This window comes from Quercus robur, chromosome 11 (genome assembly GCF_932294415.1).
Source record: "Quercus robur chromosome 11, dhQueRobu3.1, whole genome shotgun sequence".
Lineage (NCBI taxonomy): Eukaryota > Viridiplantae > Streptophyta > Magnoliopsida > Fagales > Fagaceae > Quercus > Quercus robur.
In genome coordinates, this window is record NC_065544.1 from 6,632,470 (window position 1) to 6,645,565 (window position 13,096).

Here is a 13,096-nt window from a genome sequence, read left to right on the forward strand (position 1 = left end):
CTTTGGGTCAAGAGGCCTTTTAGCGGCAGGATAGGCCCGCCGCTATATGTCGTCACCTATAGCGGCGGTCAATAAGCGCCGCTATAGGGCTTCTTGTACAACGTACCCTATGTACCTTTTAGCGGCGTGCGAAACCGCCGCTATAGGTTTTTTTTTTTTTTTTTTTTTCCTTTTCGACTGGGTTTTAAAACCACATTTCTATTTCTATTACAAATAACCTGTAATAATTAATTTTAGCTCCACTAAGACCTTAGGAGCACAACAATGAACAAAATGCAACCTAATACAAGCAAAAAATAAATAAATTTGATACATATGGTCCTACATGTATGGTTAACTGGTTATCTATAATGATTTGTTTGCAATAACATGCAAATTGCATTTCACATTATCTATTCAAAATGTTTTTATTTCTTATTTTAATAAGTGGAACTCACAAAAATTGAGAGTTTTGCACATTATTTCTAAGTTAGTCTATGATCATAAATTTTATCTTATTCTTTCTGGCAATTATTTACAGATTGTTGTAACTTCCAAATTGATCTACTTTTTTTTCCCACTACTCACAAACCAATGAGATTCAAACACACGAAAAAAAAAAGTGCAGCAATTATTCTTATCACTTTTTCTCACTATAAAACCAACATAGTTTTTCTTTACACAATTTTTTTAAGTTGTGATAGTGTAAGCCAATAAAGTGGTAAATAAAATTTTTATTAAAAAAAAAAAAAATCAAGCATTCTTGTAAAAAGAAGATAAAGATTGGGTTTTGTGTCAATACCTTTGGGATTTCTGACTCTAGAACGAACTGTGGCATTTGGCTGATCCAAGTTACAAAAGAAGCAAGTAGACCTATAGATTTATCATTTAAAAACCATCAGAAAAGTTGAGATAGAGCGGCCAATAGCAAAGATTTTAACTTTGGAGGACTTTGACTTTTCCTTGAGACCTATTAATTACAGATGGTGAAGGAAATTTAAGAAAGGATAGAAATATCAACATAATGCTTTTCAATGGATGCACCATTCTAGCACCATATTTTAATTTGATACTACCTACACAATATATCTAAGCCCACTGCATCATTATAAAAACATAATCATGCCTTTCAAACGAAAAAGAAAAGTTATCATGAAAAGCTACTTTCATATCAAGCACAAGATTTGTACATCTTAACTTCAAGAAAGATATATAATAAAAAGCCCTTCAAGCATTCAAAAACAATTAATCAGGACTTCCCAAAGGAGGTACACCATCCCTGAGCTCATAAATTATAAATCCCAAACCTTGACAAACTCTATTCAGGTTTCCTATTCCTGAACTCAATCACCTCTTCAATCTTCAAGTAACGATATATAATTTAGCAACAATAGCTCCTTAATTTCAATTCTAAGCCAAAACCTTGACTAACTCTATTTAGGTTTCCTATTCCTAAACTCAATCCCCTCTTCAGTCGTCAAGTAACAATATATAATGTAGCAACAATAGCTCATTAATTTCAATTCTAAGCCTATAATTAGTAGGAATTCAATGTGACAGCTAAAGGGATTGCAAATTAGTAAGAAGATAACAATTTAGTTTTTGGTCCATTGGAGGCCTGTTGGGCAAATAGTCCCATTTAGCAATATTATTGCAATTTAAGGGCTTCATACCTTTACTTGTTTTGAACTGCCGCGCTTCCCTTTCTTTGAGCCAATTATCGTCTTAAACCAATGTCCAGAACCCATCCCTGCTATGAAGAATTTGTGTTTAACTCAACATACCCCTGAAAGTAATTCCAATGTAGATCTAGTCAAAATCAGCATTGAGAAAACAACATCAAGTTTAAGAATTTATAACATTTAGTTTTTCTTTTCCTCTACTACTCACTACTCAGCAACCAACCAGACAATCATCAACAGGATGTTTGCGGCTGCCACATCTTGTTAGTAGTTATAAAACAATCACAACTCAATTAACAAATACAAAAATGATATGAAACAACTCCACAAGATTTCAAACTTAACTAAATTGGAATCAAAGAGAAGGAATCATAATCTTATAATAATATGCAAGACAGCTTTCACCAATTGATTATATACCCACCAAAAATTCAATAGTATATCAGACCACTAAATCTGTCTGGTTTAGTGGTTCTTTCTCATTTTCATTAGTGATATTAACATGAGACGACTACATCTCTTTCTAGGATTCTCCGTCCCTGCCATGCTTTACTTATTCATATGAGTACTATTCTATTTGCCTATAGTACCTTTTCAAGTAGAATTCCATAGTTAAAAAGAAAAAAGAAAAAAAAAAGTCTACAATCCAAGTTGACTGAGACTTTCCTAGCCATATAAGACAGATTCATCTTTTAATAAGTTGGGTTATATTCCTATATGATGCCAAATCTATGTGCAATTAATGCACTCTATTCAAGCCTATTTTCTAACAAGTTTTTAAGCATATATGACTGCAATAGCAAAGGAAGAAAAAGGAACCCATATAGCCGTATCAATTGGAAGTAATAAAACCGATAACAAAGAAACCGAAAATTCAAAGTAAAAAAGTAAACATACCGCTCCAGATGATGACTATAAGGCCTTTACGCAACCATTTTTCTGACAATCACATGGTATCCCGAACAAATCACTGCCTGTGTCTAACGCCACCAAGAATGATAAACTCGGATTCCCCAAAGAAACATTAGCATAATGCAAACTAAAACATCAACAAACATAGAAAATAAATAAATTAATTAACCAAATAAAATAATAAAGTCAGTACACCTAACCTAATTGAAACAAACAGTTTGGTCACCCAGGAAAATTTAAAATTAAAAAAAAAAAAAATTTCATTTGGGGTCTTTTTGGATAGGCTGGGAGACCACAAAAAGTTATAACTTTTACTTACAATAATACAACTGGCCACTAAAAAACAACTCTTTCTCTTATCAGGAACCAAAAATATCACATATAAAAAAAAAAAATTTTAAAAAAACCAAAAAATATCATATCAAAAGCTCACTAAAAAACACACACACAAAATATATATATAAACTAAAAACATATATTTGAATGATTATTTGAGGAGTGGAATAAGGATCATACAATCCCAAAGAATTACTGAGGAGAGTGATGTTTCCAGCGGAGAAAGCAAGAGGCGACTGGTCATTAATGGAGGCAAGGTGGCGGCCATGGATGATGCCTCTGTTTAATTTTCTTTAAAATATTGGGCTGAATTCAATGCAATTGAAACTTACCTTTGATGACCAAATACGTGGGCCAAGTTTCAGCATTCAGTGTCAGTTAGCTTATCATAGTTTCAGATTAAAAGAATAAAAGAATCAGGCATGTCCCAGCATTCAGAATAAAAGAATCAGGCATAGTTTCAGATTAGCTTTTCATAACACTCACAACAAAGGGCTTCAAGTTTCAAACTATTCAGCAGTAAACCTACTAGAAATAGTGTGTACTTAATGCTTATATAAAGTTCTAAAAGGTCAAAATAAAAAAGGTTCTTACACCCAAACACCTTGACACTAGATGTTTGAGCTTTGCCTCAAAGATTTCTAGACTATGACCCAAGGAGCTTAAACTTAAATAGCTTTAAAAACGAGTACTTTTACTAAAACTACCCGGTACAATAACCAAATAGTCTGAACCTGCCTTAGCCTTCAAAAGGATATATTTACCGTCATGACCAACACAAAAACATAAATAAAAACTACAATAACCAGATGCCATTTTATAGTACCATAAGGGGTGAGTTTCATGTAATACCTGTCTCAAACGCAAGAGCTGCAAGATCTTTCTAGTCTTTGGGTGCATGGCATTGATACTGTAAGTTCCAAATTCCAATAATAAGAACCTGGTGATCTACCATAAAGATTCATGTAACGGAAAAATCAAACAGGAAAACTTACCCACGAATGCGAATGATAAACAGGAGCTTCGCCTCTGGGTCAACATAAAACCCACCTTTCAAGCACAAGCACAAACCCAAACCTATAGCCAAATGAGCACAAGCAATATACATACCCAACTCTGAAAATCCCAAATCAAAAAATACTTATGGATTCACAATCAACCAAAAACAAAAACCCCAATTTTTTTTGAACCCCAATCCCACAGCCAAACATCCATATCAAAGCACTAACCACAAGACCCAATAGGGAAAAAAAATTGCAAATCAAAATCACATTGCAACCTAAACCCCAATAGTATATTCAATCACAAAAATATGAAATTCAAATCAATGATTTTCTTGTAATGTATTTATATGAAATTTCTACAATTAAAAAAAAAAAAACTCACCGATGGGCAGAGGAGGTTCCAGAAAACCCACACTCTATATATTGAACTAAAAACCCAAAAACAAAAAATACAAAATAAAAATTACAAAGGGTAGAGGAGGTACTAGAAAATTGGCGGTGGAGGAGACTAGCGGCGGAGGTGGACATGAGAGGAGGAAAGGGGAAGAGGAGTAGGGCGGCGGCAGTGGTGGCTAGCGGCAGAGTGGCAAGGGTGAGGGAGAGAGTGAGAGGCGAGGATGAGGGAGAGAGAGAGAGTCGAGAATAAGGGGACGGCGATGGCTAGGGTGGGAAGTGGCGGCAGCGGCGGAAAGGCCAGGTGAGGGAGGCAGGGAGAGAGAGAGAGAGAGAGAGAGAGGCGAACGTGAGAGTGAGGGTAAGGGTGAGGGAGAAAGAGAGTGACGGCTGGTGTAATGGGTAAGAAGAGAAAAAATTAAAACCCTAACCAAAGCTTATTGTTTTTTTTTTTTTTTTTTTGCTCTGGTCTAATCGTTTCGTTGTTTTCTTTTTATTTTTTCTTTGTATTTGCTGATATGCTTCTTCTTTCCTTTTTTTTTTCTTTTTTTCTTTTTTTTTTTTCCTTTGTCTTTTCTTTATTGTTAATAAGCCCTTTTTGTTAAGTTTTCTTTTTACATTTTTTTTTCATTTTTCTTTCCTGGCCATGACGGGCATGACATGCTTTTATTTTCTTTTTTTTTTTTTAAGTTTTAACTAGATTTTTCTATTGATTAAAGTTTTAAAAAAAGTTTTAATTGGATATTTTATTTTTTAAAGAAGAATTTTTTTTTCTTTTGTATTGGTACTGGGCATGATTTTTCATTTTCTTCCTTTGTTTTTTTTTTTTTTTTTCTTTCCTAAGTCTAAATGCGTTAAGTGATGAGTTGCCTCACAAAAAAAAATAATATAATAATTCCAATATAATTTAATACTTCCAATTATTTAAATATAATTTAATATTAAAAATTAATAAAATATAATATAATACTTCAAATTAATAAAATATAATTTAGTACTACAAATTAGTAAAATATAATTTAATAATTAATATAAAAAAAGGCCAACTTACCCCATTAACGTAAAAAAAATGACTGAACAAGGTAAGGTCAATTTTACTTCTACCAGAACAACGTAACCTATTTTAGATCACAAAGTACACGAGTGGTTTAACTCAACAAAAAAATAAAAAAAAAGGTACACGCGATTGACGTTGGCTTAAAACATATTAATGTTACGACATATAATTACATGTGATAATATAATTTAAATAAAGAAAAATGTTTAGATGAAGAGTTTAGATTGTAGTTAAATTAATATTTTTATCAACTTAGAAATTATAGGAGAAAAAAAAAAAAACAAAAAAATTATATTTATTTAAAAAAATCTGCAATTTGGTGAAGTCACTTGGTCATTTTATTAATGAGCTATAAAATAAAATTTAAAAACAAAAAACAATCACATATACTCAATAAAAGTCACCACACAATTTTCTCAAAATATATATATATATATATATATATATATATATATATATATATATATATATATATATATCACACAACAAAAATTATCACACGTTCTATCTTATTAAAAATTTTTAAAAAAATATCATAGCTATTATTAAATTTATGTAAGAATTTTAATATGTGACTAACTTCGTTTACATTTTAAAAAAATAATATGACTAATTGGATGGTTAGATTGAGTAAACATAACTGTGGGCCAGAAAATTCATGGCCCAGGCCCGTCCTATATCAAGGCCCAAGGCCTGATCTGAGGAGACCAATTGTCAAGGAGGAGTTTAATGCACGGATAGGATAAGTGAAAAGACTGCTCATACTGTAGGAGAGAACTCTGTGCCTGACAAGCTTCTATTCTTGACCAAGTTATTCAACCTTTACGTCTACTCCCAACCACTTGAGGTATGGGTGGATAGGACAAGTTTTCTGCCTCGAAAGTAAAGCTCACACGTGGACCCTAAAGAGAGGGAGGAATACGAGTATAAAAGGAAATGAAAGCCAAGAGAAAAGGGGGGGAGAAAAAGGAGAAGAAGGGGAAGAACTTAATGCTCCTCGGACTTAGTCCGAGGAGTCCAACCCCTCAGGCTACGAAGCTGTAGGGCTTGGATGTTCAGGCTGAACCCTTTTTTATATGAGTCCCCCTAAAATCAGGACCGAACCATCGCCCCGTGATCAAAGGCAAGCCTTTTAAGCCCATTCTCTACAACTTATATTGTGAGGGATCTTTCATGTGCGAGCCTAACGTCATTCTCGGGCCGTTAAAAAATCGTGTCCCTACAATAACCATACAAGTACATAGCACATATCCATCACATGCCATTCTTAGATTTGAAATCTAGCCGTTGGATTTGAAGAGTGTAATGAAAGTTTAATTCTGGTAAATTATGGTCACAATCAAACGGTTGGATTTAGAAAATGGCGTGGTCAATAACATATTATTGAATGTTACACTAACCAATAACTTATTATTGAATTCATATTTTCAAAATCCAACCATTGGATTACATGTGCTATATGTTATTAACATGCATACCAATTTTCATGCCAATTTGATGTAATTTACCATTTGATCTGTAAACTCATATTTTATGCATTATATTAAACTACAAAAACTTGAATTTAAACAATTGATTGATAACATAGTTATTAATCTTTAATCACCTTGAAAATTTGTAAGCATGAAAAATATATGAAGATAATGTAATTTGCCGGTAGATTTGTCAAAATTCACATTGAATTAAGAAATATAGGGCTGGGTTCAAGTTACACCTAAAGTAACTTTAAAAAAACGTTACACCAACCAATAACTTATTATTGAATTCATATTTTGAAAATCCAACCATTGGATTACATTTTCTATATGTTCTTAACATGCATGCCAATTTTCATGCCAATCGGATTTAATTTACTATTTCATCTTTAAACTCATCTTTTATGCGTTATTTTAAACTACAAAAACTTGAATTTAAATAATTGATTGATGACATGACTATTAATCTTTGATCACCTTGAAATTTTGTATGCATGAAAAATATATGAAGATAATGTAATCTAACGGTAGATTTGTCAAAATTCACATTGAATTAAGAAATATAGGATTGGGTTCAAGTTACACTTGATGTAACTCTAAAAAATATTACACCAACCAATAACTTATTGTTGAATTCGTATTTTGAAAATCCAACCGTTGGATCACATTTTATATTTGTTCTTAACGTGCATGCCAATTTTCATGCCAATCGGGTGTAATTTACCATTTGATCTTTAAACTCATATTTTATGCGTTATTTTAAATTACAAAAACTTAAATTTAAACAATTGATTGATGACATGACTATTAATCTTTGATCACCTTGAAATTTTGTATGCATAAAAAATATATGAAGATAATGTAATCTAACAGTAGATTTGTCAAAATTCACATCGAATTAAGAAATATAGCGTTGGGTTCAAGTTACACTTAATGTAACTCTAAAAAATGTTACATCAACCAATAACTTATTGTTGGATTCAAATTTTGAAAATCCAACCGTTGGATCACATTTTCTATATGTTCTTAATATGTTTACCAATTTTCATGCCAATCGGGTGTAATTTACCATTTGATCTTTAAACTCATCTTTTATGCGTTATTTTAAATTACAAAAACTTGAATTTAAACAATTAATTGATGACATGACTATTAATTTTTGATCACCTTGAAATTTTGTCTGCCTAAAAAATATATGAAGATAATGTAATCTAACGGTAGATTTGTCAAAATTCACATTGGATTAAGAAATATAGCGTTGGGTTCAAGTTATACTTGATGTAACTCTAAAAAATGTTATACCAACCAATAACTTCTTGTTTAATTCATATTTTGAAAATCCAACCGTTGGATCAAATTTTCTATTTGTTCTTAACATGCATGCCAATTTTCATGCCAATCGGGTGTAATTTACCATTTGATCTTTAAACTTATCTTTTATGCGTTATTTTAAATTACAAAAACTTGAATTTAAACAATTGATTGATGACATGACTATTAATCTTTGATCACTTTGAAATTTTGTATGCATGAAAAATATATGAAGATAATGTAATCTAACGGTAGATTTGTCAAAATTCACATTGAATTAAGAAATATAGGGTTGGGTTCAAGTTACACTTGATGTAACTCTAAAAAATATTACACCAACCAATAACTTATTGTTGAATTTGTATTTTGAAAATCCAACCGTTGGATCACATTTTATATTTGTTCTTAACGTGCATGCCAATTTTCATGTCAATCGGGTGTAATTTACCATTTGATCTTTAAACTCATATTTTATGCGTTATTTTAAATTACAAAAACTTAAATTTAAACAATTGATTGATGACATGACTATTAATCTTTGATCACCTTGAAATTTTGTTTGCATAAAAAATATATGAAGATAATGTAATCTAACGGTAAATTTGTCAAAATTCACATCGAATTAAGAAATATAGCGTTGGGTTCAAGTTACACTTAATGTAACTCTAAAAAATGTTACACCAACCAATAACTTATTGTTGGATTCAAATTTTGAAAATCCAACCGTTGGATCACATTTTCTATATGTTCTTAATATGTTTGCCAATTTTCATGCCAATCGGGTGTAATTTACCATTTGATCTTTAAACTCATCTTTTATGCATTATTTTAAATTACAAAAACTTGAATTTAAACAATTGATTGATGACATGACTATTAATTTTTGATCACCTTGAAATTTTGTATGCCTAAAAAATATATGAAGATAATGTAATCTAACGGTAGATTTGTCAAAATTCACATCGGATTAAGAAATATAGCGTTGGGTTCAAGTTATACTTGATGTAACTCTAAAAAATGTTATACCAACCAATAACTTCTTGTTTAATTCATATTTTGAAAATCCAACCGTTGGATCAAATTTTCTATTTGTTCTTAACATGCATGCCAATTTTCATGCCAATCGGGTGTAATTTACCATTTGATCTTTAAACTTATCTTTTATGCGTTATTTTAAATTACAAAAACTTGAATTTAAACAATTGATTGATGACATGACTATTAATCTTTGATCACTTTGAAATTTTGTATGCATGAAAAATATATGAAGATAATGTAATCTAACGGTAGATTTGTCAAAATTCACATCAAATTAAGAAATATAGCGTTGGATTCAAGTTACACTTGATGTAACTCTAAAAAATGTTACACCAACCAATAACTTATTGTTGAATTCAAATTTTGAAAGTCCAACCATTGGATCACATTTTCTATATGTTCTTAACATGCATGCCAATTTTCATGCCAATCGGGTGTAATTTACTATTTAATCTTTAAGTGGGAATGCGAAAAAAATAGATGGAAATTTAAAGGTCTATTGCGGCAGTCCTACCCGCCGCTATATCTAAGCTTAGCGCCGCTAAAACAGGTCTATTGCAGCGGGCATATAGAACGCCGCAATAGATCTCATGTATAGCGGCGGGCCAAAAAAGCGCCGCAATAGGCGACCTTTAGCGGCGGTTTTCACACCCGCCGCAATAGGTCCGCCGCAATAGTTCAGTTTTCTTGTAGTGAATTTCACCATTATCATTAATTAAAAAAAAGTAGTGTTAAGTTTCAGACCCCTAAAAAGTACAATATGTTAAACCTAATTTATTAGCCAAGTTATTTCTTAGGTTAATTATTCTGATCTAGGTTAAACATTCATCACAATCAACATGCACAGCGGGAATTTAAATAACACAAGATGTGATGACCTTTCAAGGTAAAAAACCTAAGGGGAACTATCCCAAGAGAACAATCCACTTTATCAAATTGAGATTTACAGTCAAGAATACAAAATTGTAATAAATCTAACATAGTTACCAAATAGGCTCTGAACTCCTCAGACTTCTTTGATTTGGAACTTCTCTCATTTGAACCTATAGTTCATGCTTTGATCTTCAGTACGCTTGATAGCTGAAGGTTGAACTACACTTTACTCCACTGGTTCTAGCAATATGAATTTGATCTCCGGTAGGTGCTTGATAGAGTTAGAAGGTACAAAACCTCACAGATCTCACAAGAGTAACTCTCAAGGCTTGAAAAACATGTATTAGGGTTTTCTTTTTATACTAGTAGTGTTGGACTCAAATCCTAAATGTTTCACAGGCTGTTGGGCTTCAAATAAAATTCTGCAGATCATAGTTCGATTGGTCGAGCCTTCTCTTCAATCAGTCGAGCTTGACAGTTTTCCAATTCTTCTTTCTGCAGCTTGTACATTCTTGAATTTTAACTTGTATTAACTTGAGCAATGTCTAAAACATTTGAAAGGCATTAAGATTTTATACGAGACAAGTTTTTGTTCTCGATTTGCCAACATACATCAAATTTAAAACCTAAACATTTATGACCAAATATTTAGAACCTAACAAGTAGCAACTCTATCACTAGAAAAACTAAATTAACACAAAGACATCAAAACAAATTACTCTATTGCTTTTCAACAACGATGTCATGTGTTGCTGGATTTTGACGTTTTCTTGAAGCACCAAATTCATCTTTGTTTGGGTGATTGAGGCGCCCAATTCGTTGTTTAGTGGAAGCTGACTTGACTTGTGCAATTGCTTTGGGTCTAATTGTGGAAACCTAGAATAGAACAAAGGCTTCCACGTTTGTATGGGTTTTGAGGGTTCTTGAGGAAACGGGTGTAGAGATATGGCTTGAATTTAGGGGCTTTTTATGCACATACATGATCTATAAGGGAGTAATTCCACTATAAGTGGATTCATTTATTTTTTGCCTAGTTTAAATTGAACTAGGACTCCCTGTTTTGGAAGACTTGTCATTTGGTGGAGGTCTACTTGAATTGGATCTTTTTTTTCACGTGGTGAAGGAGACTTGTTCTCATATTAGTCTTGAAATTCTATTTGACTTTAGAGTTATACTTGGAGTAGACTTCATCTTTTGCTTGGATTAGTATGGTGCATGTGGACACAAGGAAATTGCATTACAAATTCTATTGCTTGAAGGACTTGCATCTTTGCCGACTTGAATATCCTATATAAATTGCGGCAAATTTAGAGGAGTGTGGGTGTGAGAAAAAGAGGCTCTCTTTTGTTTGGTTCTTTGATATTTGTGGGTTGTAATTTGGAATAGTGAGAGAGGTTTGTTGCTGCTTGGTTTTGCCGTTTGGTGATTTGCACTCTCTTGGTGCATTGCAACTTTTGGATTTGCTTTGTGGCTCTCTCTTTTGTTTGTGTGAAATTCGCATTTGGTATTTGGTATTTGTGAACCTTTAGTTCTTTGGTTTGCATTTGTGAGAGAGAGCTATTTGGGTGTATTTGGGATTTGGGTTGTGAGAGTGCTTTTACACCAATTTGTTTTATCCCAAATTTGTAATAGTGAAATTTGTTCGTCGTTGCCCGTGGATGTAGGCTATTGTCAAACCACATAATTCTTGGTGTTTTGTGTCTATTTTCTTTTGGATTAATTTTTTTCGTTCCTATTGTTAGTTTGAAGATCTTTCATAAGCCTAAAATATTTTCACAATCAATCTTGGTAATTTGAGCTTTCGCTATTTTACAACAATGGGGAGTTTGGATATGTTGTACATGTCAATGAAGGAAGGTTTCAAAGTCCATACGAGAAATTATTCCCCAAAGAACTGACTTTTTTTTTATGATGCTCAGTATGTCAAAAGGCAGTTCCCTCACCATTATTACTGCTTGGATAGGTCCATGCAATGCTGCGTCAGTAAACAAGAATACCGCGTCAATTGACTCTCCCTCCGAACAATGTAGAAGTTCTTTGTTGTAGAACACTGGCTTAAAAGAGTCGTAGATCTTAAGCAACAATATTTTTTCATGCTCAGCCAAACCATTTTCTTTTTATTATATTGAGCTTATCAAGAAAAGTGTATATAATTTAGTGATTATTATTACCATGAAATTTATTGAGTATAAACTATATCCAAGTTTAGACAGAAACTATTGAAGCAGCAAGGGCCCTGGAATTTTCTTTAGAATTGGGGCTGGACTCGGCCATCTTGAAGGGTGACTGTGAAATACTTATGAAGGCATTGATGGAGGATTCGCTATCCTTAGCCTCATCTGGTCTTTTGATTCAAGATGTAAATGTTATTGCTGAATCTTTTGAATGTATTAGTTTTTCTCATGTTCGTAGGGAAAGTAATTGAAAGCTCGGATTTGTGCTAAAACACAAGAGCTTGTTCAAACCCCCAATTAAAAATTATGGCTAGATAACTTTTACTCTAACTTATACTAAGTGGGGAACAAGAGTAAATAAGCGCAAAGAACCGTTAACACTACCCTAAGCCATATTCATCCATTATCAACAATAAAATGAAAGCTTAAAGAGTAGGGAAGAGAGATGCAAACACAAGATAACATCGAGACGTGTTATTGAAGAGGAAACTGAAGAACTCGGCAAAAAACCTCTCTGTGACCCTTCATGTCAAAATTGATCCACTAGGGAATAAAGTTGGAGTATACAAATAATAAAAGACCCTCCAAGCCTAGTCTACCCCATGTACTCGAGCCCTCCAAGCTCTTGCTACCAACTGACTTTTCGGAGCCTTGTCTTCTTTAGATTTTCAGATCTCGCAATTTAGCCTAATTGCATCCGCCAATGAATAGGTCCTTCCAATGCTTCCCAACAGCACCAAAATCTCACTTTACACTCAGAATGGGTGTGGTAAGTGTTTTGGGCTAGCAATCTCTCAAAGATATAGAGATTGAGAGGTAGGAGTTAAGGAAAACCATAAGGAAATGTGTAGATGATTGTGGG

At 32.7% G+C, this 13,096-nt stretch overlaps 1 long non-coding RNA gene across 4 annotated transcripts; it reads right to left on the minus strand.

Moving 5' to 3' along the window:
* Positions 1–719: 719 nt before the first annotated feature.
* Positions 720–4,767, minus strand: LOC126706623 (uncharacterized). 4 transcript variants are annotated; one of them, XR_007648666.1, is made up of 5 exons: positions 3,905–4,767; positions 2,789–3,819; positions 2,559–2,700; positions 1,653–1,765; positions 720–852 (listed from the first exon to the last, which is right to left on the minus strand). It is a non-coding gene; the product is annotated as an uncharacterized LOC126706623 (long non-coding RNA). The 4 variants fall into 4 exon arrangements; XR_007648667.1 differs by having other exon boundaries at positions 2,559–3,819; positions 3,905–3,986; positions 4,399–4,766; XR_007648665.1 differs by having other exon boundaries at positions 2,559–3,819; positions 3,905–3,986; positions 4,296–4,766.
* Positions 4,768–13,096: the final 8,329 nt, after the last annotated feature.